The sequence below is a fragment of the Coptis chinensis genome, chromosome 1 (assembly GCF_015680905.1).
Source record: "Coptis chinensis isolate HL-2020 chromosome 1, ASM1568090v1, whole genome shotgun sequence".
Lineage (NCBI taxonomy): Eukaryota > Viridiplantae > Streptophyta > Magnoliopsida > Ranunculales > Ranunculaceae > Coptis > Coptis chinensis.
The window spans coordinates 29,555,725-29,582,344 of record NC_141456.1 but is presented as its reverse complement, the minus strand read 5'-3'; the positions used below and the strand labels follow the sequence as shown (position 1 = coordinate 29,582,344).

General features: G+C 36.3%; 1 long non-coding RNA gene across 1 annotated transcript; it reads right to left on the bottom strand.

The window, feature by feature from the left end:
• Positions 1-22,495: 22,495 nt before the first annotated feature.
• LOC147523361 (uncharacterized) lies at positions 22,496-26,084 on the bottom strand. Its single transcript, XR_015196318.1, has 4 exons — positions 25,801-26,084; positions 25,590-25,639; positions 24,176-24,564; positions 22,496-24,092 (listed from the first exon to the last, which is right to left on the bottom strand). It is a non-coding gene; the product is annotated as an uncharacterized LOC147523361 (long non-coding RNA).
• Between the last annotated feature and the right edge of the window lie 536 nt (positions 26,085-26,620).

Genomic DNA, 26,620 nt, shown 5'->3' with positions numbered 1-26,620 from the left:
CCTTTCACAAGCCACAAATCCTTTACCCTGTTACAAAACAAAACAAAATAAAAAAAAAAATTAACCTACCCAATTCTTTGAATAAGTTTGAGAATAGAGATGAAGAATAGAAAAGAGAAGAACCTTTGAAATCAAGAATTCGTTAGTCGCTTCAGAAGAGAAAAGTAAGTTTCCATCCAAATAAAAAAATAAAAAAATAAAAAATAAAATAAAATAAAATAAAGAGTTAGAACTCCAAAAATAGAATCAAGGAGTCAAAAGCCAAAGAAAAAGAGAAAAAAAAATACGGCTAAGGATGGAAACAAAGTGTAGAAGGAAAAGTAAAGAACAAGGGTTTCTCTAGTTGCATAATATGAAGCCTCTATTATCTCAGACTTGTCCTCTTTGAATATCCATTTCCTTCCTTCTTAAACCATCTCCTAATCCCAGCAACACCTAATAAAGACCTCTAGCTCAATTAGGAATAGGTTAGTGTGATAATAAGTGGCAGATGTGATTGATCGACTCCGGCTTCCTTGTGTGTCATTGAGATTGTGATAAGAGCCCAAAACTGTAGTTTTAACCCCTTAACAATCATACTTTTAGACCAATTATGTGAATAATAAGTAAGAGTTAATATTGATTACGTGTTTTTATGCATTTCAGGCTTCAAAGTCCATTATGTGCAGAAATGTGCCACTTTAGCGAGATAAAGGAGCAAAGGTCGGTTGCTAAGGAGTTATGTGATTAAAGGCCAATTTTCAAGAAGACAAAGCCTCTGTAAAGCCCGGTCAAAAGATGAAAAGTAAAAGTCGACACGGGCAGAAACAGCACACAAGTCAGCAGAACTTCCGAAGGCCGTATCTTTGGACTCAGACCTCGGAATGGGGCCTACCTTATGTCAAAACGACCGGCTCGGAAAGAGCTTTCCAATGGTCCAAGCCTTGACCCAATCAGAGGAGCAGAAGTGGACAAAAAGTCTGTTGAAGCCAACTGCAGCTGAAGAGGCCTTTTTGGACTGAAAGAATTGGGTTTTGGGCCTGATTCTCTGGCCCAAAATATGGCTCCAAGCCCATGCATGATTTTTGGATCTGAATGTATAAAAACCAAAGCTTCACTCTTTGTTAATGGTAGATAGTTAGACCTAGATTAGTTAGCCTCCATTAATTAGTTTTAGAACTTAGTTTAATTAGTTTCAATTCATGGTATTAGATTAAACCTTTGAATCTTGTTCTTCATGTGATTAGATCAATAAAGTAGTATTTTTATCAATTTCGATTTTTGTCATTTCCATTTCTAGATCTAATTTCAATTCTTGTTCTTATTTCATTTTAGTCATTAAATTAGATGTCATTATTGTTTGATTAAGTAAATTTCAATTCTTTACATTATGTTTAGTTTAGATTAGGTGGGAAATGTTAGTTTGATGAATCAAGGCTAAAACCTCCATTTAGAGGGTTGATGAAGCCTTGATGAAAACTTAGTTGTTAGTGTAGAATTGTTTGTAGATTCTATTCCACTCTAGAAGGTCGTGTTTTGCCATGAGAATGGGTAGGCGACCTCACATGCTAGTTAGTATTTGGTAGAAATGCCACACTTAACACTAGGGATTAGAACTTCGAAATTCTTGCCGTAAAGAAAGAGCGTAAGAATCGAGATACAACAATCTATGCTAGGTTATTAAGTTGGATTCGAGGTGGATTCAATTCCCCTCTAATCCTTTATCTAGATTCAAAAACAATCATATTTCCATAGCATTCGTAGTTTAAATTAAAATAATCAATTTCATATTGCATCGTAGTATAATTCCCCCTCGTAAAACTCTCATAGACTTAAGACCGACTAATTAGACTAGAGAACATTCCATGCTAGAGAACTAGGAGTGGAACGAACTTCCTACTCCACTATATCTCAAGGGATTGAGAGTAGAGAAATCTTTGATAAGGATCATAAGAAAAGTTTTAGTTTACTTACGTATAGAGTTTCATCGCTTTATTTCGTAGGTAAAACTATTCAATTTTATGTTTTATCAAATGGCGCCGCTGTCATCTTAGTTGCACTTTAGCATTGTTTTCATAGTAGAATTAGTCATTTTTAAGTCCCATTAAACCCACCCACCCTTGTTTGATTCATACTGTGGTTGTCCATTTCAGCATTGAAAAAGTTCCGCAAAAATATACACTGAGCGACGACAAGGCTTATAAAGAGCGCTGCCTATACTCTGACCCGAACCCGACCCTTATACCAAAGCGACCAGCTCACTTATTGGACCGCGAGCGACCGCTTCCAAAGCCAGCATCGCCCTAAGCAAAATTTTCGGATTTCTGCGGGTTTGTTTTGAATTTGAATTTCGATTTTTCAAGTTTTTCGGTGTTTTAACTTGTTATTTACAATCGAACACGCGTAAACAAGGCGCTTATTCATAAAGCGAAGCAAGGGCCAATCAGGTATTCCTTTCTTCCACACCTCGCATCTCTAGTTAGAGGTTTCTACTAGTATATCAGAATTGTTTGGAGTGTTGCATGTTTAGTTAAGTTCGACTTAGTCTTGCATGAGATTAAGGTCTGGTCGAAGAAAAAGAACTAACGTAATTACACGGCAACGTCAACAAACAAGTCTATCTAGTTTTCCACCCACTACACCTCTAGCTACTATTTCACACACTCCTCTCTCTGACTTTTATAAAGCCTTGAGCGATAGCCCTAAATCTTGCATCGTTCTAGCAGACCCAGTGGGGTATTTCCACATCCCCCAAAATATATTTAATTTGTTACCCGTTTAAACCTTATCAGCACATGCGTAGGATTGAACAAGTCCTTACAACATTCCACCATCCTACGGTTGGTGCGGAACAAATTAAATTGAGGGTATTCCCTTTCACCTTAGGCGATAAAGGCGTCTTGGTTAAGCGCCTGGCGCTAAATTCAATGGACTCGTGGGCCAAACTTGTTCAATTTGTTTATGGAACATTTTTACCCACCCCTAAAGGCGGATGAAATGCTTTCCAAGATTCACTTCTTTCGGCGAGAATCCTCATGAATCATTTTGAGGAGGCTTGGAATCGTTTCACCGATCTCCTTATAGAGTGTCCACACCATCACCTAGCAAAAGACACGTTAGTTCGTGCCTTTTTCAAAGGATTTCTACACCACCATAAAGAAGTCCTAGACATAATGAATGGGGGTAGTTTCCTAAGTAAAGGAGCCTCGGAGGCTTACAAATTTTTAGAAGAACAAACTAAACGCAATAACAATTGGGAGTGATGATATCCCCCCGCTCGCTAGTTCTTCTTCAACAGATTAAGGCCGGCCGGTATGTTTGAGATGAAACCCGATCCGAACTTAAAAATTTAATCGAATCTCTAACTAAAAAGGTAGAGGCTATTTCTATTCAACAAAAGCCTATCCCCCGTCATGAATGTAAATTCAAATCCATGTAGTTTCATTTGGAGTCCCGAGCATCCCGACTTAATCGTCCTATAGCCTATGAACATTCTTGCTCCATTAATAGTGAACCTAACGCCCTTGGAGACAAAATCCCAACTTCGGGTTGGAGAAATAACCAACAAGTCACACCTACTGTGGTACAATAATCAATATGTTAGGCCAACCTTACGGTTATAACCAAGCTCCACCACAACAAGGACAGGAGTCGGGGTAATTATAATAATTATAACAACCAAAGCAATGACCTCGACAAGGTCAAGCACAAGGTCAATGTAGTTATAATAATTATAATGCTAATAGAGGTATCGTTAGGTAAATAATAACTATCACAATCCAGCCCATAAATAATCAACGCGAGATAGTTCTAGTCCACACCACCCGTGACTACTACACCCACACAACCGGATCGTCTTGACACCTTCATACAAGTGAGCCAACAACTTTTCCAAACCATGGCTCAATCTAACCAACACATTCTACAATCCGTTAATAATTTAAACCAACGGTTAGCCCAAGAGAAAGTGACCAAAAGGCGTGTTTCGAGGCCAAGCGATACCCAACCCTAGAACAAAACCACGGCCTTTGAAGTAAACGGTAATACTAGTGCGAAACTACTGACCGTGGGTGAGCTAAATGCCATCACCACTCTCCGATTCGGAAGAGTGATTGATAACAAAGTAACTATGCCTATAGTTACCCCATCAATACTACACCGGATATCGAACTAGATGCGAAATAGAAACTGAAGAACCTACCACTGTAGAGGTACCAGTTAAACCACAACCTAAGAAACAGAAAGCCAAGGTTACACATCAAGTCGAGCCATATGCTAAATATAGAGCGAAACCACCATTCCCTCAGAAGTTAGCCATGCTAACCAGGGATACAAACTTTGAGGAGATTAGGAACGTTTTCAAGAATCTAACGATAAACCTTCCTTTTCGAAGCTATAAAAGCTACCTAACCACGCTAAGTTTCTTAAGGAGTTGTGCACTACTAGGCGTAAGACCAACATACCTAAAGACGCCTTTCTAACTGAAGCGGTTCCCAACTTTATCCGAAAATAATGGAATTGTTAAGTACAAGGACCTTGGTCGATCCCATCGCATAATGCACCTTAGGAGATTCTCACACGACGACCGTATTTACTAGACACGGGGGCTAGTGTTAACTTACTCCGTTTTATTTGTATAAACAAATAGGTCTAGAGGAGATGCAACCCACTAAAATGACGTTGCAATTAGCTGATCGGTCTATTAAGTATCCTAAGGGTGTCGTCGAAAATGTTCTGGTAAAAATTCAGGATTTTTACTATCCGGCTGATTTTGTCATCCTCGATACAGAAGTCGTTAATGACTCTGTCCCGATCATCTTAGGGCGACCTTTTCTGGCAACTGCCAATGCACTCATTAATTGCCGCGATGGTTCAATGTCCATGTCTTTTGGCCATCTTGCTGTTGAAGTCAATATTTTTAAATCAAGGACACAGTATCCCGATTCATCTACAAATGGCGAGGTTAGCATGATCGAGAGCTTAGCTCAAGATTACTTCAAAAACATGTTTCCGGAGAAACAGATTAACAAATTCCTTTCCTTCGGAAATTTCGACTTTAACAATGACTCCCTGGTAGTAGACGAAATCGAAGAAGAATTCCTGCAACTCTTTCAGACCGCTTCTTTACCACTTCAGCGAGTCCCCCTTGCCAACAACCATTCATCCCTTGATGCTATGGCGGAAGATGAATATTTTAATCTCTATCCCGGTGACCCCTTTTGACCCAACTATTGAGGAATGTCTTGCATATATCAAGATTTTCGATGATATGGACTTGAGAGCTCTAGGCTGAGAATCATTCACCTTCCATCACCAATATTCCCCACCCTCCACCTTTTCAAAGGAACCTCGAGTTTGCACTCGATCCTTTAGTTTCTCCCGTGCTTCATGAATTTTTTTAATCCACCTAGTAAACAAATACTTCCCAAGGATAAACCACTTGACACCTTCATTTTCAGACTTGAGACAGTCCCTAACTACACCATGAATGAGTTTTATGCTAAACCCACATCCTCATTTTTTCCATGCTTTTTCTCTAAAACTTATCCCAATCCACCATATCTTCCACAACCATTCACTTTCCCACACTTATTCACTAGGACACCCTCTCGTTCAAAGATGAAACATAAGGTGCATGCTCGGTTATGTTATAGGTCTATCTGACTTCGCTTTCATTCCACTAGGCTGCGTCGTAGGAAATCTTGGTGCTTGATTGTGTTTGGATATATTTTCTGTGATATTTATTTATGGAATGATCCACAACTATTTCGGTTGTTGATATATGATAAACTGCATATTCATACATATGTTTAGATAAAGTCTCGAAAGTATCGACTATAAAGCGACTCAATTTTTGTGTTTGGTGCATTTCCTTTCATTTCCATATATTGGTGAATGCACCATTCAGGTAACCGGGCCCTCCCTATGGAGTGTGTGGTTGTAAGTACCGGATCCTAAGTCCACGGTTCACATAATTTACGTTTTCCACTCTTGCATGTTTTCTTGGTTTTTGAGTCATGTTTCTCTATGGTGTGAATTATGTCTTTACTGCTTATTGTTTTCCTTTATATTAAACCTAATTCATAAAAAGTAAAAAAGTTTAAAGCTATAAAAATAGTAATCTAGCAAGTCTCGGGAATCTAACCTTAAAAGACCCAAGTTTTCGTACAATACCAACTTTCTGGAGTATAGGCCAAACAAAAATTTCAAACTTAAAAAGAGTTTTCCAATTTTGTTTGGGGGCATGATTTTGGTATTCATTTCAAATCTTGTTGCCACCCTAAGCCTATCATGTTTACTCAGTAGAGTTTGTGTTAGTTAGTATGTAACAGGTTTAATTGTGCTTCATATTATCATATCATCTTTACAATATTTCACACAGTGCACCGCCAATTTTTGCCACGCGTTTCTATGGTAATTTCTTTCCTTATCTCTTTACACTTTGAGGACAAAGCGTCGATTGTTTGGGGGTGGGATAGAAACATTTGCAAAAATTAGACACTTTTAGGATGTAAATTATGCACTTTTATTTATAAAATGTTAAAAATTATAAAAATTAGTTAGTTACATAATTTAATTGTGCTATTGAATTGTTTCATGAACCCCCTTCTCCCAAATTGTTTTGGGGTGGTATAGAAACACGATGTAAATGTTAAGCACATATTAGGTTGTATATTACTTAATTATTTCTCTTAAAAAAATAAAAATAAATAAAAATAAAAAGTTTATGCTATATACTTAGGAATATTGATATTGTTTCTTTTCTATGCTCTTAATAATCTAGAAGTCTCAATGTAGCTTTTTTGCATTAGAATAGTTTTTAGAAACTTAGGTTAATATGTAGGTAATAATCTTTGCATCTATCTATAAATATATTACATGAGTATCTATGATTGTTTGGCAAGAAGTTTTTCGAAATCTAGGCTAGAGTACTTATTCTACAAATCCTGTGAGAATATAGCCTAAAGCCTTATATGAGTGAAACATTTGAGAAATGACACAAGGGAGAAGTATATTCCGAATAGAGAAATCACACGTCCACTTGCTTGACCACTATACCATGTCCTAAGAGAGAATTTAGGCCCTTTTTGGATCAATATAGCTAGAAATTCCGACCTAAGTATATTTTCCGCTAGTCGCCCCACTAAGCCTTTTATTAGCCCTTTCATAAACCACAAATCCTTGACCCTGTTACAAAATAAAACAAAATAAAAAAAAAAAAAAAAAAATCAACCTACCCAATTTAGATAAGTCTGAGAATAGAATAAGGAAGAAAGAAGAAGAGAAAAACCTATGTAAACAAAAGTTAGTTAATTGCTTGCTTGAGAAAATAAAGAAAAGAAGTTTCCATCCAAAGAAAAGAAAAATAAAAATAGAAATAAAATAAAAACTCCAAAAAATAGAATAAAAGGAGTCAAAAAGCAAAAGAAAAAGGGAAAAAAAAATATGGCTAAGGATGGAAACAAAGTGTAGAAGCAAAAAAGTAAATAACAAGGTTTTCTCTAGTTACATAATATGAAGACTCTATTATCTCAGACTTGTCCCTTTTGAATATCCATTTCCTTCCTTCTTAAACCATCTCCTAATCCCCATGAACACCTAATAAACACCTCTAGCTCAATTAGGAATAGGTTAGTGGGATAGTAAGTGGGAGATGTGTTTGATCAACTTCGGCTTCCTTGTGTGTCATTGAGATTGTAAGGTAAAGTATGCCCACGCATTAATCGGAGTAGCAAAACTTGAGTGGAAAAATCAGAGTGATTTTGTCTTGACTTTTATGTGAGAACCTTGGGGGACGCTTATTCCAAAGTTTGAGAAACGGACTCATTCTTGCATTTCATAGCATTACTCATTGTATATATGTTTATTAAGTAGATGATTAATTATTATGCATATATTAGCTTAGGTTTCGACTTGATTACTCTATATGCATTGCTAGTGAGAGGTATAGTTAATTTAGAGCATGAATAAGGAAACAATAGTTTTATTTCTTAGTCGTTGTAGTATAGATGAAGTTTGTGAGTACCTTCACTGGAAAACTCTCACGAGGCTATAACTCGTCCATTAGGGAATTCCTAGTGGTTTAATGCCTTGTTGCAGATATGGTCAATGCAATCGCGACTCAAGTAAACGCGAGTAGATAGAACTCATTTTTGGTCACTTATTCTAATTTCTTATCTTTGCTTGAGGACAAGCAAAATGCTGTTTGGGGGTGGTTTGATAAGAGCCCAAAACTGTAGTTTTAACCCCTTAACAATCATACTTTTAGACCAATTATGTGAATAATAAGTAAGAGTTAATATTGATTACGTGTTTTTATGCATTTCAGGCTTCAAAGTCCATTATGTGCAGAAATGTGCCACTTTAGCGAAATAAAGGAGCAAAGGTCGGTTGCTAAGGAGTTCTATGATTAAAGGCCAATTTTCAAGAAGACAAAGCCTCTGTAAAGCCCGGTCAAAAGATGAAAAGTAAAAGTCGATGCGGGCAGAAACATCACACAAGTCAGCAGAACTTCCGAAGGCCGTATCTTTGGACTCAGACCTCGGAATGGGGCCTACCTTATGTCAAAACGACCGGCTCGGAAAGAGATTTCCAATGGTCCAAGCCTTGACCCAATCAGAGGAGCAGAAGTGGACGAAAAGTCTGTTGAAGCCAACTGCAGCTGAAGAGGCCTTTTGGATTCGAAGAATTGGGTTTTGGGCCTGATTCTCTGGCCCAAAACATGGCTCCAAGCCCATGCACGATTTTTGGATCTGAATATATAAAAACCAAAGCTTCACTCTTTGTTAATGGTAGATAGTTAGACCTAGATTAGTTAGCCTCCATTAATTAGTTTTAGATCTTAGTTTAATTAGTTTCAATTCATGGTATTAGATTAAACCTTTGAATCTTGTTCTTCATGTGATTAGATCAATAAAGTAGTATTTTTATCAATTTCGATTTTTGTCATTTCCATTTCTAGATCTAATTTCAATTCTTGTTCTTATTTCATTTTAGTCATTAAATTAGATGTCATTATTGTTTGATTAAGTAAATTTCAATTCTTTACATTATGTTTAGTTTAGATTCAATGGGAAATGTTAGTTTGATGAATCAAGGCTAAAACCTCCATTAGAGGGTTGATGAAGCCTTGATGAAAACTTAGTTGTTAGTATAGAATTGTTTGTAGATTCTATTCCACTCTAGAAGGTCGTGTTTAAGCCATGAGAATGGGTGGGCGACCTCACATGCTAGTTAGTATTTGGTAGAAATGCCATTTAACACTAGGGATTAGAACTTCAAATTCTTGCCAGTAAGAACGTAAGAATCGAGATACAACAATCTATGCTAGGTTATTAAGTTGGATTCGAGGTGGATCCAATTCTCCTCTAATCCTTTATCTATATTCAAAAACAATCATATTTCCATAGCATTCGTAGTTTAAATTAAAATAATCAATTTCATATTGCATCGTAGTGTAATTCCCCCTCGTAAAACTCTCATAGACTTAAGACCGACTAATTAGACTAGAGAACATTCCATGCTAGAGAACTAGGAGTGGAACGAACTTCCTACTCCACTATATCTCAAGGGATTGAGAGTAGAGAAATCTTTGATAAGGATCATAAGAAAAGTTTTAGTTTACTTACATATAAAGTTTCATCGCTTTATTTCGTAGGTAAAACTATTCAATTTTATGTTTTATCAGATTGTAAGGTAAAGTGTGCCCACTGCACACTGGAGTAGCGAAACTTGAGCGGAAAAATCAGAGTGGTTTTTGTCTTGACATTTATGTAAGGACCTACTTAAGGACGCTATTCTGAGTTTTTAGAAACGGACCTGCTAGTTCATCTCATAGTATTACTCATTGTATATATGTTTATTCGTAGATCATTGATTATTATGCATATATTAGCTTAGGTTTCGACTTGATTATTCTGTATTCATTACTAATGAGATGTATAGATAATTGAGACATAGATAAGGAAACAATAGTTTTATTTCTGAGTCGTTGTAGTATAGATGAAGTTTGTGAGTACCTTCACTGGAAAACTTTCACGATGCTATAACTCATCCACTAGGGAATTTCTAGTGGTTTAAGGCCTTGTTGCATATGGTTAATGCAATCGCACTCGGCGAAACGAGATTAGTTAGAACTCCATTTTTGGTCACTTATGCTAATTTCTCATATTTTCTTGAGGACAAGCAAAATGTTGTTTGGGGGTGGTTTGATAAGAGCCCAAAACTGTAGTTTTAACCACTTAACAATAATACTTTCAGACCAATTATGCGAGTAATAAGTAAGAGTTAATGCTAATTACGTGCTTTTATGTATTTCATGCATTGAATTCAATTATATGTAGAAATGTGCCACTTTGGCGATATAAAGGAGCAAAGGGTTGGTTGCTAAGAAGTTCTGGGATTAAAGGTTAAGACGGGCAGAAACAGCACACAAAAGGCAGCAGAACTTCTAAAGATTGTATCTTTGGACTTAGGCCTTGGAATTGGGCATACCTTATGTCAAAACGACCATCTTGGAAAGAGCTTTCTAATGGTCTAAACCTTGAACCAATCATAGGAGCAAAAGTGGATGAAAAGCCTATTGAAGTCAAAGCCAGTTGAAAAAGGGCCTGTGGACTGAAAAAATTGGGCTTTGGGCTCGATTTTCTGGCCCAAAACATGGACCTTCAACCCATGCACGAAAATGTGAATCTGGTCTCCTCCATTTTCAACACACAAGACTTAGCTCTTAAGGATGAATTAGCTTAGATTAGGGTAGCCATTAGAGAATAGCTTCTAGATCTAGTTTTTGAGTTTTTTGAATTAGTTAATTAATTAGTTTCCATTCCATTAATTAGTTTCATTCCTTGTTTCAGATTAGTTATTTGAATCATTGAGTATTATTCATTAGATAAATAAAATAGTTAGTTCTTGTTAAATTCGATCTTTGTTATTTAATGATTGTTTAGATTAATTTCGATTCTTGTTATTGAATGATTTCTTAGTTGTTAATTTAGATTTCAATTATTGTTTAGTTAAATTTAATAAAGGTAGAATCTTTATATTATGTCGTATTCAATTTCATATGGAAATGATAGTTTGATGAATCAAGGCTAAACCTCCATTAGAGGGATTTGATGAAGCCTTGATGAAAACTTGATTGTGTAGTATAGAGTTGTTGTAAGAATCTATTCCACTCTAGAAGGTTATTGATTCGCCATTAGAATGGGTGGACGTCCTCACATGCTAGTTATGAATTGGTAGAGATGCCATGTATAATTAGGGATTAGAATGACCAATTCTTACCGTAAGAACGTAAGAATTGGATTACAACAATCTATGCTAGTTTCTTAAGTTTGATTCAAGGTGGATTCAATTCCCCTCTAATTCTTATTCTAGATTCAAACCTTAGTATTCCGTAGCATTTCGTAGTATAATTCGTAATTCTCTCATTGACTCTGGTAGGATTGATAGTCGTAGGAAACTTGAATGCTAAAGAACTAGAAGTGGAACGAATCTTCTATTCCAACTCTACTTCAATAGTATCGAGAGTAAAAATCTTTGATAATCACGAGTATAGTTAAGTTTTAGTTTTACTTGCGTTTAGAGTTTCATCGCTTTATTCATTAGTAAAACTAGCATTTTATGTTTATCAAATGGTGCCGCTGCCATCTTAGTTGCCTTTAGCATTGTTTTCTTTAGATTTGTTAATTTTCCAAAGTCCCATAACCCATCCACCCTTGTTTGATTCTCACTGTGGTTATCCGTTTCAGCAATGGAAATTTTCCTCGAAGAATTACATGGAGCGGGACCCGCGCCCTGGTTAGGCTAAATTAGAGCGTGACCCGCGCCCAAGCGCTTGGAACTCCACTTTTTGGCTGAGCGCGACCTGCGCCTTGCCAAGGCAAAACACGAGCGCCCCCCGAGCTGAAGCGCCTGAACCTCGAGGTTTTCCCTGAGCGCTACCTACGCCCTACTAAGGATAAATTGGAGCGCACCCTGCGCCCAAGAGCTTGGAACTCCAGTTCGAACCTAAGCGCTACCTGCACCCTATTCTGAGCACTACCTGCGCCCTTTGCTGAAACTGCCCGATTTCCACAGGTTTGTTTCAAATTTCCATTTCTTCATAGTTTTCAGTGTTTTAACTTGTTATGCATACTAAGCACGCGTAAACAAGATGCTATTTATAAGCGAAGCCAGGAGGCATTCAGGTACTCTTTTCTTCCACACCTCACATCTCCTGTTAGAGGTTCATACTAGCATATCAGGATTGTTTGGAGTGTTGTTGTGTTTCGTTAAGATTGGCTTAGCCTTGCATGAGATTAAGGTCAGGCTAAAGAAAAACACCTAATGTAATCAACCGGCAACGTCAACAAACACGCCTTTCTAGTATACCACTCACTACACCTCTAACTAATATACCACACACACCACCTGAAGTAATGGCTGAAAAAAGAGAGTCGCCTCTCTCTGACTTTTATAAAGCCTTGAACGATAACCCTAAATCTTGCATCGTTCTATCAGACCCAGTGGGGGATTTCCGAATCCCCCCAAATATATTTAATTTGTTACCCGTTTTTCATGGGTTAGACCATGAAAAGCCTTATTAGCACATGCATAGGATTGACCACGTCCTTACTATATTCCACCATCCTACGGTTGGTGCAGAACAAATTAAACTAAGGGTATTTCCCTTCACTTTAGCTGATAAGGTGGTGTCTTGGTTAACTGCCTAAGCGCCAAATTCTGTGGACTCGTGGGTTAAACTTGTTCAACTATTTATGGAACATTTTTACCCACCACTGAAGACCGATGAAATGCTTTTCAAGATTCATTTCTTTCGACAAAATCCTCATGAATCATTTTCAGAGGCATGGAATTGTTTCACCGATCTACTTATAGAGTGTCCACACCATAACCTCGCGAAAGACACGCTAGTTTGTGCCTTTTTCGAGGGACTGTTACACCACCACAAGGAGGTGCTTGACATAATGAATGGGGGTAGTTTCCAAAGTAAGGGAGCTTCAGAGGCTTATAAATTTTTAGAAGATCAAATTAAGCGTAATAATAACTGGGGGTAGTGACGATATCTCCCGCAACGCTAATTGTTCTACAACAGTAAAGGTCGCCGGTATGTTTGAGATGAAACCCGATCCAGAACTTAAAAATTTAATCGAATCTCTAATTAAAAAGGTAGAGGCTATTTCTGTTTAACAAACGCCTATCCCCGTCATGAATGTCAACTCAAATCCATGTAATTTCTGTTTGAGTCTAGAGCATCCCGACTCCTATTGTCCTTTCGCCTATGAACAACAACAATCACAACAAGATAATGTTTGTTACATTAATAGCGAACCTAACGCAGCTTGGCGACAAATTCCCAACTTTGGTTGGCGAAATAATCAACAACCTCCAAGGTTGTTTAACCCAAATGTTAGGCCAACAAACAATTACAACCAAGGTCCACCAATGCAAGGACAAGGTCAGGGTAATTATAATTATGACAACCAAGCTCAAACACGACAAGGAAAAGGTTAGGGTAAATATAATAATTATAACAATAATAATTATAATACTAATAGAGGTATCGTTCTGGTAAATAATAACTACCAAAATCCACCAATTAATAATCAACGTGACATAGTTCCTGTCACACAACCAGTAGCAAATACTACTCCACAACCGGATCATTTTGATACCTTTATGCAATCTCAACAACAGATTTTACAAGCCATCCAACTTTCCTTACAACAGTTAGCTCAAGAGAAAGTACATCCCAAAGGTGTGTTTCCAGGACAAGCGATAGCTAATCCTAAAACAACAAACACAGCTTTTAAGGTAAATGGTAATACTAGTACGGAAAATGAAAATGTAGGTGAGCTAAATACCATCTCCACTCTCCGTTATAGGAGAGTGGTTGATAACAAAGTAACTATGCCTATAGTTACCCCACCAGTTGTCCATTCACTGGAGATTGTACTAGATACTGTAGTAGAAACTGAAGAGCCTACCCCTGTAGAGGTACCAGTTAAACCACAACCTAAGAAACAGAAAGCAAAGGTTAGACATCCAGTTAATCCATACGCTAAATATAGAGAGAAACCACCGTTTCCCCAGAAATTAGCTATGTTAAATAGGGATATAAACTTCGACGAGATTAAGGAAGTTTTTAAAAATCTGACGATAAACTTACCTTTTCTGGACGCAATTAAAAAATTACCTCACCATGCTAAGTTTCTCAAAGAGTTGTGCACTAAAAGGCGTAAGACAAATATTCCTAAAGACGCCTTTTTAACTGAACAGTTTCCAACTTTAACAGAATACAATGGAATTGTTAAGTACAAGGACCACCTGGCCGTCCTACTGTACAATGCAGCTTAGGAGATTCCCACACGACGAACGTTTTACTAGACCTGGCGGCGAGTGTTAACTTACTCCCTTATTATCTATACAAACAAATAGGTCTACAAGAGATGCAACCTACTAAAATGACGTTGCAATTAGCGGATCGATCTATTAGGTACCCTAAGGGTGTGGTTGAAAATGTGCTTGTTAAGGTCCAGCATTTCTACTATCCTTCTGATTTTGTTATCCTCGATACAGAAGTCGTTAATGACTCTGTTCCGATCATCTTAGGACGTTCTTTCTTGACAACTGCCAACGCGCTTATAAATTGCCGTAATGGTTCGATGTCCTTGTCTTTTGGCCATCTTTCCGTTGCGGTTAACATTTTTAAAATGATCAAACAGTTGCCTTATACGAATATCGATGGAAAGGTTAGCATGATCGAGAGCTTAGCTCATGATTATTTCAAAACCACGTTTCGAATGACTAGATGCACAAATTCCTTTCCTTTGGAAGTTCCAACTTAGACAAATACTCCTTGGATGTAGAGGAAATTGAGGAAGATTTCCTTCAACTCTTTTGCAACTCTTCCCTGCCACCTCGCGAGTCCCACCCTGCCAACATCCATTTATCCCTTGACGCTATGACGAAAGATGAATTTTTCACCCTCTATCCCAGTGATTCTTTTGACCCACCTATTGAGGAATGTCTGGCATATCTCAAGGCTTTTAATGATCTAGATCTGAGAGCTCTAGCTGACACTTATTCATCTTCCTTTACCAATATTCCCCACTTTCCACCATTTCAAAGGAACCTGGAGTTTGCACTTGACCCTTTTGTTTCTTCTGTCCTTAATAATTTTCTAAATTCTCTTAATACAGAAATAATTCCCAAGGGAAAGGCACTTGACACCTTCATTTTCAGAATTGAGACAGTTCCCACCTACACCATGAATGAGTTTTGTACCAAACCTACATTCTCATTTCTTCCATTCCTTACATCTAAAATTCATCCATATCTACCATATCTTCCATAAACATCCATTTTCTCACGATCATTTACTTGGACACCCTCTCGTTCAAAGGCGAAAAAGAAGGTGCATGCGCGGTTACATTCTAGATCCATCAGACTTCGCTTTCATTTCAATAAGTTGCGTCGTAGAGAATCTTGGTGCTTGATTCTGTTTGGGGGTGCATTCCATGTTATTTATTTATGGAAAGACCCCCAACTCTTTAGATTGTTGATATATGGAAAACGGAAGGGTCTATATATATATCTAGTTATTTGTTAAAGTCTCGAGTATTTGACTATAAACGGCTCATTTTGTTGTTTAGTGTACTTCCTTTTATTTCCATATATTGGTAAGTGCACCATTCATGTAACCGTGCCCTCCTTATGGAGTGTGTGGCTATAAGTACCGGATCCTAAGTCCACGTTAAACATAATTCATGTTTTCCACTCTTGCATGTTTTCTCGAATTTTGAGTCATGTTCTTCTATGATGTGAATTATGCATTTATTGCTTTATTGTTTTTCTTATTTTAAATCTTATTCATAAAAAAATAAAAATTGTTAAAATCAGAAAAATAGTAATTTAGGAAGTCTCCGGAATTTGACTTTAAAAGACCTGCTTTTAAAACAAATTTTCAAACTCTGTTGTCTAAAATTTGTTTGGGGGTGGGATGTTCGTTTATGTACTGGATTGTTCAAATTTCCATTTTTGTTGCGTAGGCCGTTTAATTGTATTTCAATTCGGGTTGACATTATCTATGAAATTAGAGTTCATTCGTTCGCATAACTTACGTCACGCACGCACGTCACTAACAACTTAAAGTGAGGGATTGTGTTGCACAAGTATAGCCCATTTAGGATAAATCCTATTGGCTAAATAGTAACCCATTTTGTATTGGTGATCATTCACGGTGTATATAATTGCAATGATGAGCATCACCACATATAAGATTGTCAAAGAGGTGAGAATATTGAAGCATATATATGTTGACGTCATTGTTTGAACCTGCCATACAAAAAAAATGTGTGCCAAATCCACAAGTCTCTATCGACGACGGCTTCTAAAATTATCGTAAATTTCTTCTTATATCCTACATGTGTACCTTGCCATGTCATAGGGCCAAGGCTGGCTCTGAAGTTTGGGTGGCCCTAGGCAAGCCTCCTAAAAATGGGCCCTTTTTCTTAGGAAACCAAAAAAAAATGGGCTTACTGTAACTTTGTTTCTTTCGTTTCACTAAAGGATTTTCAGTAGAAATTAGAAATTTGAACATGAGGCTTTGATGGTACAAGGAAAAAAAATGTGTGCGAGTGAAGGAGAATATTAGAAATTTGTTGTCTATAAAGTTGACACAAAAAATGAAGTTGGTGGAATGGATAGATGTGATTGAAACAAGAAATGGAGTTAGTTAGAACAATGGATGGTTGTGATTGAAATGGTATAAATGAAGTTGATGGAGGCTGTGAGGGTTGAGGATTTGATGGTTGAGGCTTTCATGACAAGTAAATGCATGTAAGTGAAGAATTGGTTGAATTTGGCTAAGTAAAAATCGTGTTGAGTGTCTGGAAGATACGAATGATAGACTTTCTACTGTCCATCCATTTAATTATATTGGGAGACAAACAACACAGTTTCTATCGTCCATCAATTTAATTAAAATGGGAGACAAATAACACAATTTCTATTGTCTGTACACAAATTACCAATAGACAACAGAAACTGTGTTGTTCATCCCCCGACAACTTATTATGGCAGTTGCTAGACAATGCCAAAAATTTGGCTGGGTTTATTACACCAGCCAAATTTAGGACCCTTCGATCTACCAGCCCCATTGGAATGACATTTTGATGTATGAGGTGTTCTATCTTTAACACCCCCATATAACACCCCATTGGACTTGCTTTGAGATGACAAAAATATCGATAGCAAGTGTTATTGTTGCACTAAAAACCAACTTTTATATCAATTATATTATAAAAAAAAATGTAATTTTAGCAATAATAATTAACAACCTGAGAAGGAATTGAAACTCACTTAATTAATGGGTATGGATCCGGGTTTTCTAAATATAAGAAAAAAACCAAAAGAATCGAAACTGAAACTCTAATAACCGAACTGACCCATGAACACCCCTAGTTGAGATCACGTTGTTTTTTATAAAAAAAAAATATTAAAAAAAATATAAAGTTATGTCGTAGAAACTTCAAAGGAACCGAATTTTATATATTCCTTTTCATTTTCCAAGTTTATATAACCTATGTATTAAATCTGATTTTTTATGAATATTTTGACAGTAAATATCTAAACACAGATATTTCATAGGGATGATGACAAACCACGGTGTGCAGCTAAGAAAGAAAGCATATGACTCAGTAAGATGGGATAGTGGTGTATGCTCTAAAGAGATTAGGAGTTCTAGAAAGATATTTTGGGCCTTGCCGAAAGTTGCAAGTGAGCATTTTATCACTCTTTCGTCTCATATAACGAATTAGATGTATTCTTACCCACAGCCTGCTTCCTCCAATTGATCCAAGAAAAAACAACTCTATGTTTTTTCTGAACAATTGACCAATGCCTTAGAAGTTGTCATGATGAAGAGACATTCCAACTAGATCAGAGATGATTAAGTAGATAACTAAAGTGATGCCGTGATGAATGATGATAGGTAAGGGGTCGTTTGTTTTTTTGAGCCTCTGAATGCTGAATGCTAAATGACCCACCCTCTGAATATTGAATGTTGATTGCTAAACTCTGAAAAACATGTTTGTTTTATGTTAGAATAACCTGGCTCTAAATGCTGAATATAAATCATTTGGACAATTTTATCCCTGTTATCAATTTTGAACACAAACTTATAGTTTATAAAAACAAAATATTTGATTTTTTTTTACAGAGTTTTCTTTGTTTATTCAACATTTTGAGCACCTGTATGACATCTAAAACATTGTATATAGTAATATAGGATAAAAATGAAACTAATTATAATTAAACTAATGGGGGAGTAGCCTCCTTTGTTTTCGCCTTAACCCTCTTTATATAGGAGAGAGTTAGGTTACAATTTCGTGCATGGGCTTTTAGGCTAGGTTATGGACCCATAAATCAAGTCCATCCAATTGGGTAAATCCAAGACTTTCAATTCTAGTCGTGTTACTGTAGCACACAATTTCACTAACTTATACTACTCTGATCGAGTCAAGGCTTGGACCATTGGAAAGAGCTTTTTGGGCCAATCATTTTGATATAAAATGGCCATAATTCTGAGGCCTGAGTCCAAAGATATGGCCTTTTGAAGTTCTGTTGACTTTTCTTCAACTCTCTAATCCGGTTTGACTTTCACTTAACAGTGTTAACTTGGGCTTTTTAAGGGCTTTTTCTCGATTAAACTTGGGCTTTCTTCATGGAACTTCTCTAGCAATCATTTTAGCTCATTTTAGCGCCTAATTAGTAACTAATTGATATTTATTCAACTCCGAAGCCTGAAATACTCAAAAATACTTAATTAGTGAGAAACCTATATTATTAATAACATAATTAGCTAAATAGAAATACTATTAAAGGGTTTAAACTACAATTTTGGGCTCTTATCACTGGCCAGTTGACTTTTAATTTGTTCTACTAATTGACATATAACATGATCCCTTATTTGCAATCCAAAGAGAATTAGAAAGAAGAGAAGCTTCCATAAGAAACCCTGAAAGACTAATTCGTTTCAAAACCCTAATACTCTCGAAGCTTAATCAAATGAATAACACAAAATTAAAGAGCAGTGGAGATTAAAGGGAAGAAATAGAAACAATAATTCAAAAATAGACATTGAAATCATGTAGCCAGAGTGGGAGGAAGACATACCGCTGTAGAAGACGAATATGAGTTGTGAATTCAAGCTCTTGTTCCTAGCGCAAGTTCATCATTGCTCGAAACTTTTTTTCACCTCGAAATTGAAATTGAAATGGAACAGGAACACGGAGTGGGAGAATTTGGGGGTTTGCTGTATACATACCAAATTAAAATCTAGCCATGCCTTAATTACATAATCCAAAAAAATGAAGAAGAAAATTAAAAAGAAACGCACAAAAATAAAAACCCTAACAAAAGAATTGAAGAATTTGAACTTACCTATCATCTCGTTTTTTAGAAGAAAAAAAATAGGTATGAAGAACTCGAGCTATATATCCACTTAAATTAACTGAGTGAGAGATAAGAAAAAGAAACCCTAGTTTAGGAGTAGCGACAGTGAGAGAGAAAGAAAAAGAGAGGTTATTCTTCTATTTCACCGAGCCGCGAATTGTTTTGGTTTCCTCTTTCGCGAAATTTCGAATTGTTTTTGGTTTTTTGGAATTGTAACACTTATCACACAGTTTTCTCCCATATGAAAGTGTTAAAAATTAATTCTTGAAATTCATCCGATTTAAAGTAACACAAGACCACATTCCCAATGTTTAGATAGCGTTGGCAATACTAACAAAAACAAAGTGTTACAAATTAAAACAAAAAAGGTGCGTGTCACAAATATCTTGTCATGGTGTAGTGTTACACGAGGTAAAAGAAAATCGCCATGGTCCACTGCTAAGTTCTGCAATCGAGATTCGTATATGAAAGTCAAACAGATCTGGAAAAATAAGAACTTGATAACTGAATAACTAAAAAAAAAAAAAAAAAAAGGAACCTGTGAATTTAAAAGGAAGATAATAGAAAAGAAATAAATCTAAGTATATCTAGATCAATATGCTTGGAACCTTTTTTTTTTCTTTTTGTAAGAGGAGAGCACGTACGAACTAGAAGTGTTTGAAGGAAGCAGGAGTTTGAACATGGGCTCACTAGTTTATTGTTTGTGTATCCAAGCAGTTATTTTTTAGTGAAGTTGTTGCGCTGTTTTGACCAAATATGATCAAAACATTAAGCGGTGACGAAAGAGATGAATAACGTAGAAAAGTAGTGAGAAAAGTGATGGTAATTGAGTAAATGATGAGATTGTACCTTTCGGTTGCCTACGTACCCAAATTATCGATGGGATCAAGTCTCAAGAACGTAGTTCTTTATGAAAAATAGTTTTGTATTTATATCTATAGTGTAGAGACTTCTTGTAGCTTAAGTAATTGTAATTGAACCTGACTCTTAATTGATGATTATCTCTTTGATATGAATCGAAACTGGACATAAATTAATGTACGTAAGTGGCAAGCCATGTGCCTAAGGTTCAGCCTTAGACACATGAGTTAATGTGCCTGTACATTGATCCATAGTATTGCAAATTGGGCTTTAGCTCTGTCGATTAAACGAATAAAGTGGAGACCCCTACTAATGGACGTTTGCCACGTAGGGGGGGGGGGTTGAAACATTGTGCATGGGAACGAAAACGAAATGGTACATATATAAGAAGGTGACATAAAATGGGAGAGTATGTAACTATTTTTTTTTTTTTTTTTAAGAGGCAGGCACCTAGAGTTTGAAGGAAGCGGGAGACAGATGGAGGTGAGAGTGAACGTGGGCTAGTAGTGTTGTGTTTCGAATTAGTTTTTTTTAATGGAGTTGTGGGCACTGGATCAAAAACTAGTTGGATCAAATAGATGGGTCAAACGGTCACTTAAGGTCGGTAATATGTGGGTAATATGTAACTATTTTAGTTAAATAGTCACAAATAGTTCTCCACACATACACGCCTTCTTTAGAAAAAATCCATTTGTGACCGTTTCGAAAACGCACGTCACCAAAAACTTTTTAAAACAGTCACAAAAATCCTTTTCTGCCATTTGTAACCGTTTCGAACATAACAGTCACAAAAACCCCTTTTTCTACTAGTGTAAAAAGACAAACGAAAATAGTTTTACAACCATAACTCCAAAGTACATTACAAATAACTCCAAAATGCAAGTACTTCAAACTTGATAAAATGTTTCCACTCCACAATTGTTCTGCAATTTGGTCACGCAAGTTGACCATGTACTCATGTGCCTCGGGTCCAAATGTATGACTCAAACTCGGTGGTGCTTCAGGTTTATCAGAGTCAATTGATGGCCCCACTAGAATAATAACTTCTTCATCTTCATATCGCTTGAACAACTGATTATCGATTGAGACGCGACAGAGAAAGTTGTGTATTGCCATGCTTGCTACAACAATTTGAACTTGTGTGCATGAAAAGCATATGGAGGCATTCTCTTCAATATCTTGAATCTTGCCTTCAAGACACCAAAGGTTCTCTCAATTACATTTCTTAATGAGGAATGTGCCTGATTAAATTTCTCCTCTTTGTTTCTAGGAAGACCACCACGATTAAAATCAGCTAACCAGTACCTAACATTCCTATAAAGACACATGAAGCCCCTGGTGTGTGTGTATGCAACATCACACAAGTAATACATACCTACAATACAATAATGAATTCATATAAGCATATATAAACATGATAATTCATTAGGTGATGTTTTGAAACACATCTTCCGGAGGCAATGGGAATCCGTGTTTTTTTTGCCATCGTAATGTCTCGTTCAATACACGAGCATCATGGGTAATCCCTTCCCATCCAGCCATCACATAAGTAAATCTCATATCATAATCACACACAACTAAAACATTATGGAAACAATCCTTACCCCCTCTTCCTCAAAAAGGAATTTGCTTATCAAGTATAACATTTACGTCTATTAGTGTACCATCCAACGCTCCAACAACTCTTTTGAATGACTCTCGCTTAAGACGGCGTTGGTAATGAGTTCCACCTTTATGAATGACCCTGTCACATGGTGGATCAAGTATCATCGCTTTTGAGAAATGGAGCATTGCCACTAGCACCTCATAAAAACACTTGCTAATGGTTTGTGTTGAATGTTAAAATCGATCCACTATGGTTCGATTTCTCTTATTGTGACCAATAGTCATTAAAAACATTGCCATTTTTTCCTCTACATCAATATGTTTACTATCATGAAGCCGCTCCCTTTGTCGAAAGTGATCACATAGCATAACGAAGGAAGGCCTCTTCAACCTTAACATGTTAAACATATTTGTATCATCTCCATGAAGAAGCTCTTGTACATACATTCTCCCAATAAGTGCAGATATGCATATCTTCTGCCTCACGTGCCTAGGATTCGTAGCATGCTTAATCCATGCAAATATTATGTTGTAATAAACCAATAACCATTATTACGGTGTCATCTTCGCTAAATGAAAGTAAAAAAAAAATGTTAACTACTCAATCATCCAAGTAAACAAAATCGATCATAATATATAACTATAATCACTAGCAGTCTTGTAACACCCCAAATCTCAAACAATTATATACCTAAGATACGGGACTTTTCTAGAATTTTTTTGACATAGTCTCCTCTGTATTTTCAACATTCAATAAACATAAATCATGTCATAACCTAAAAATCAAAGCAATATATTTCTCATTGGTCAACCTAGCTACGTAACCGTCTCGACCAATGCCAGAGTAGTTAAGTAACTTGATTGTTTATAAAAACAAACGATATAACAACAAACGATATAGAAAAATTTCGACAGAGTCACCTCTGTATTTTCAACATTCCATAAGCATAAATCCTGTCATAACCTAAAAATCAAAGCAATATATTTCTCATTGCTCAACCTAGCTACTTAACCATCTCGACCAATGCGAGAGCAGTTAAGTAACTTGATTGTTTATAAAAACAAACGATATAGAATTTTTTTGACAGAGTCTCCTCTGTATTTTTAACATTCCATAAACATAAATCCTGTCATAACCTAAAAATCAAAGTAATATATTTCTCATTGATCAACCTAGCTATTATACTTAACCGTCTCGACCAATGCCAGAGCAGTTAAGTAACTTGATTGTTTATAAAAACAAACAATATAGAAAACAAACAACAATTAGTTAAGTAACCTGAACATTGCGAACATAGGATAAAAAGAAAACTAAAAACTAAATACGCCAATCATCCAAGTCAGCTACAACCTTCAACATCAACAAAAACTAATTAAATACGACAATTATCGAAGTCGAATACAACCTTTTATATTAACAAAATATAAATATTGACAATCTTCCAAGTATCACATCCTTAGGTTAGCTAGACTAGGACATAAATCGAGTAATGTTCTTCAGGAATTGGATTTTAAGCCTATTTTCTTGCATATTCAGAAGCATCTTGTTATGAGAAGGATGAAGAGAGAGAGCTTCCAATGAGTTAAGGTAGAGAGTATAATCCAACAAATCCAAGAGGCATAACTCCTCCACTTGCAAAACACCTTCATCCACAAGTTTTCTATCTCCCATGGTTTGAGTCTTCACCATCTCTACAAGCTCTCCAGCCAATACTCTTCACTAGAAGATCTGGTTCAGGAGAATCACTTTTACGTTTTTGCTTTGAGCTTCCAGCATCACTCTTTGCTCGTGAAGTAGTTGGAACTTGTGTTTGTTTAGGTGGTGCAGGTGTAGTACCACTATGTGCACAACTAGTAGGTACATTATCACTTGGAACATGGGAAGGATGATCATCTTGTGATATATAAGGGTTGTACTCCTCATAGTAGGTGACATTTGAAAAGTGATCGTCAAGATAATCAGCTCCATGAATCTGGTTATCCTCACTTGCACTATCAATATTCTCAACCTCTATAGTATGAACGTTATGGGGAGTCACCATAGGAATTGGATGTTTGTGGTTAAACCCTTCGTCACCATAAGATACAGTGGGCTCAAACAAGAATTCGAGCAACTTGCTATTTGCCAATGGAGCATTCCTAAAATGGCTCGCCAAAGGATACTTCTGTTTGTAACAATAGATAGCCTAAAAAAAAAATGAGGTTAAATAACTAACAAAGTAGTTGTATACTAATAACTTGTATAAACTAAAAAGTTGTTGATTTCTACCTTGATTATATCATCCCAAATATCATCCGAAAAATCTAAAACCCCTCCAACAAGATCGACACCGTGTCCCGTCCTATTTGATAGAACTATCCATGTTTGATATTGTTTTCGGAGGTAGTCCCATTAATTCTTGAGTTGCCTTTGTATGTATGGAACATCGTAGTCCTTGCTCATTTTTTCATTAATCCTAGTCCATGACTCTTATTTGAGTGAAGTTCCACTATAGCCATAATTATTAACCTCTTCTAAACACATTTCAATGAAACATTTTTTCCACGCATCATCTGTCTTTATCCTAGGAGTTGGAGCGGATTTCTCAACCACATCCGGAGTTGCCTTGTTCTTTCCATTAACCTGTGGAGTTAACTTCTCCTTCCGAGGACCCATGCCTAAAGTCACTCAATAGGAATCAATTAAGGAATTGTACACAAACAAAACAGTGGTATGCAAAGAAAAGTATATATACAAATATCACTACAGACTTACAACATAGTCAGTTAGTCACTCGGGGCAAGATAATTCAATAAGCTTTGCAGAGAATCAACCAGAAGAACAAAAAATTGAATTATAATCCTAAAAGAAAGACACAACCTAGATGTGAAGGTATATGAGAATAGTATGATATTCATTACCACAAAAGGAAATGCAACAAAAGCACTCGATAAAATGAGTAATCATTTATGGAATAAGATTACAAGAATAGTATTACATTAACAATTTGACAGGTGGTTCTGCATATAACTTGTGATCTTTGTTACAAAACTTGTAATGTAAATTTCACCAGAAAAAAAAATATAAATATGATTTCAAGTGAAAGTTTGTTCATTGATACTATGAGAGTATGAGATGTGATGGTCATTTTCTTCATCTGAATAGAAACTCAAGGAAGAAGATGACGAACATTTTTTTCTATCTATTTGTTTGCAGTAAACAAAGTACTTGAGCATAAAGAATAGGGAGGAACTCCTTGAACAGTTGCATATAACTAAATGCATAATAGAACTATCTAAATGACAATGTGATGAAAACAGAAAATTACAATGTCCTAAACTTGAAAAGTTCAGTAACGAACTCGATGTCAAGTTCTAAACCTTCTCTTGATACACTAATTAAATAGGTAAGTTTTCGGAGACTTGTTTTTCATTTTTCCTTCTTTCTTCTTCCTCCAAAATGTTAAATACAGTAAGAGGTAGTTGATTATCGTAATGGGGACGACAATAGGTGAAATACGCTTTAAAATATCCCAAAAAGCATCAAGAATGGAAGTTTCCCACACTAGCTACTAATGTTTTCCCTATACAAATGAAGCATTCCATTGATTTCCAGTGTCCCCCTATACAATAGACTAGTAACTAAAAAATCCTAAAAATTTGTTACTAAAAAATATACATATAACAATAAAGAGAGAACAAACCTAAAGATTGTTGCTTGAAAACGGTAGAAGTGATGATGAGAAGTAGTGATCTGCAAAAAGAATAATTTAATTGAGAAAAAACATTCAATTTTTCGCTGGAAATTGAACAAGAAATTGAAGATTGGTGTTCTTAATAATTTAATTGAGAAAAAACATTCAATTTTCGCTGGAAATTGAACAAGAAATTGAAGATTGATGTTTTTAAACATACCTGAAGGAGAGAAGGGATAGCGGCTAATGAGGGGCAAGAGAGGAATGGAGTCTTTCACGTTTTTTGTTTCAGCGTTAAGGAGGAGAGAGACCGCGGAAAGCTGAAGAGCCAATTGCGCTGAATGCTGAAGAGTACAAAGAAAAACAAACAACATTGAGCGCCTTGCTGAAAACTTAAGTTTCAGCACCTCTCAATACTGAAACTTGGAAAAACAAACAATCCCAAACACTTGAGAGAATCTGAAAAAAGCACAAGATTCACTTGAAAATTTGAAGTCACTTGTCATTCACTCATTTGCATTAAGGGGATTCAAAAGCCTAGTAAGGCCCATAGTTTTATCTTATCAGATAAGTTTAGCAATTGGGTAGGGCTTAGGTCCACCAACAAGTGGCCTAAGTTGGCTGAAAGTATTCTTGGACTGCAGCCCCACAAAAGCTCACGAGCAAATCATATATTTCACACATGAACGTACAAATTTATTTTTGAGACTAATTAAGGAAGAACACTACTTACTTCCCCACGTTAACGTTAACTTCAAAGCCAACCTATCGCGAGCTTATGGTTATTCTTTCACATGGCTGATCACTACTTTGTCCTTTCCAAGTTTCAACCAAAGAATATCTAAATCACACACACAAAAAACGTGACAAAATTAGGTCCATGAATCCATCTTTGCAAAAAGACGAAAATTCTTTTCGTATGATCAAAGGAAACTACAAAAGCCCATAACTAATGTCCTTTTTATTTTCCACTTTTGATTTCCAAACTCAAAATACCCACTGCAAAGTTTCTTCACCATCTTAGTGTAACTCAACGAGTC